General features: G+C 40.4%; 1 protein-coding gene across 1 annotated transcript in view; it reads left to right on the top strand.

Moving 5' to 3' along the window:
• The window catches only part of LOC137975467 (dynein regulatory complex subunit 2-like), a 33368-nt gene that overhangs the window by 27400 nt on the left and 3468 nt on the right, over positions 1 to 2500 (top strand). The gene's annotated exons all lie outside the window — the stretch shown is intronic.

Genomic DNA, 2500 nt, shown 5'->3' with positions numbered 1-2500 from the left:
GCGTCGTTGGCTGTTAATCATCTCATATCCATCGCGTGCTTGTGGGATAGTTGTTAATTCTCTGACTGCACACGGAGCAATTATGAACCTCTTAGAAGTGCCATTGTTATGAAAATAAGTACAGCGCCCCTCTCATTCTCCGCGCGGCTTCGCAGCTCGTTAATTTGCCTCGCGTCAAAAATACCGCCAGCTACGCAGGTTCGCCACAGAAAAGAAAGACTGGGATGGAGACTCCATTCTGTTCTGTCATTAAGTGTTCGAGAAAAAAAATCTGCAACGTCATTCAGACCGCCCGGAACGTGTAGAACAATCAACAGTCTTTTAAGGTGGCGGAAAGCATACCACCCATCTTATTAATGTCGCCACCTGTGGTTGTATTATCGCATTTCAGGAAAATGACAGAGTTATTTTGAGCGAAGCACTTAAGTTTAAAAATGCCCGCCAAAAGTTCGAAGAAATTGAAATGGTTTCGTGATTCCCGTGAGGTCCACTGATAATTGTAGGTAGCGCCCCAACCGGACAAACTAGCGTCTGATTTAATGATCTGTGAGAAAGAAGGTGGGCGGATACATTTACCATTATATCTATCAAATATTCTCTATTACCCAAGATAAATCTTGCTTGGCTAACGTAAACAACAAAACTCTTTCTTCATTCGACGTACCAAGCAAAATTTCACTTGAATCAGTCTGCAAGCATCGATCGAGGGATAGAATAGTTGTAAATCCCTAATTTTGAAAAAAAAAAAACAGACTAAACGACCTGCTACTTCAACAATCTCTCTGAGTGTTGGATTGTGAGCTTTTAAAACAGAGGAACTCTCTTAGTCGTCAACACTTTCTCGATAGGTAAGAAAATAGTGATACATATTTGAGGGTCTCCGTGGTACGATGGGGTGATGCGTCAAGGAAAGTTAACCGTTAAGCGTGAAAATGACAAAAAAATAACCCTTAGTCGTGAAAAAAAATAAAAGTATTTAGCGTGATTTTTTTGTTTTGAAAAGTGGAATAGGGAGTATTCGAAACATTTAGAGACTTCAGAGCACTCGACACCGTTTTACCTCCTTTGCTCTTCTCTTTGACATTCCGTCGCGCTAGGCTTGTCTGACAAGACAAATCAAGTCCCAAAAAATAACCCCCAGCAAGAGAAGATGAGGTAAGAGAACGGATCCCCATGCCCCATCATAGTTTTTTTAAAATCTATTTTTTGTTTCCCGCAAAGCTATTATAAGTTCTCGTTCCCAATGCCACGCATATTTCAAATTTAATTATGTCATTACAACTGGCCAATCAGGTGCCTTTTCATGTCCCACCCTGGTCAGAGTTTTTCTCTGTCCTTGTGTGGGCTCATTCCATTAGTAGGGCTAGCGCTCACATGATTCATAGGGGTAGAAAATAAGCACTTCACATTACACTCTAATCAGTTAAGCCTCTCTAAAAATAGCTGCGTAGCTGCAGTTAGATTTTAAAAAAGCTGTCATTGGCCCATGTATGGGGGATCCGTTCTCTTACCTCATCTTCTCTTGCCCCCAGTTGGAGGTCTTGACAAAAATGGGAGTCGCATTCTGATGATATTCAAGACCCTACTAAGTAACACAGATAACCCCATTTTCAACGATGGACGTTTCTTTGTTTTTCATGTAAGTTAACCGTGACGGAAAAAAAAACTATTAGCCGTGAACGCAATCCCCCATTGAGACCCTCATGTTTTTGTGGTCGGTTTCATCTGAGAGTTCTTATAATTTATTTGGAAACCTAGGCGTGACAATAAAGTCGAGACCCATCGAGTATGTTTGATGCACTCTATAAAACTATAAGATGTGATGTTCTGATTCCATTTGACCGCAGCAGGGCGTGAACAGGCTTTAAGACATTCGTGAAAACTCTAGGCGCCTGGATATTGCCAAACGGCGCACGCACGGATTCACAGAGTTGGTCGTCCCACATAAAACAAAAAAATTGTTTTTAAAACAGTGTTTATACCAAGAAAAGGGAATTTTAAAATCGCTTATTTTCACTTTCAAATTTCGCGGGCGCAGCCATCTGGAATAATTGTGACATGTTACGCTTGCCTTAATGTTCTGACACAAAACGTTTTCTTTTTTTTGAAGTGGAGGTTCCCTTTAAGATGCTTCAGGTTGATTATTGGCTTTAAGTCACCAGTTTTCTTAGGAACAAGAAAAATGTTGGATGTAAACTCTCCAACACAGTGATAAGCCTTTACGATTGCAGCTTAACTAAGTAGCTTTGCTACTTCTGGCGAAACGGAAAGAAATTGTTCGCGCGTGAAAACTGGGGGCTTAGGTGCGAATTATTGTATTGGTTGGCTTTCAGAACTAATCGATATCCTAGAATAGTTGTTGTAGTATATACTAAAACAGTAAGATAATATAGGACAAAAGGTAATTTCAATGCATTTATTTCTGCAACGATTACAATATTTTCGGGCGCAAATACCTCTGCCAGAAACTACGGAACCTTTCTCCGTGAACATTCAACAA

Source organism: Montipora foliosa, chromosome 11 (genome assembly GCF_036669935.1).
Source record: "Montipora foliosa isolate CH-2021 chromosome 11, ASM3666993v2, whole genome shotgun sequence".
NCBI classification, from domain to species: Eukaryota; Metazoa; Cnidaria; class Anthozoa; order Scleractinia; family Acroporidae; genus Montipora; species Montipora foliosa.
Note: the sequence above shows the minus strand (reverse complement) of the source record. Positions and strands in the feature narration are given on the sequence as shown.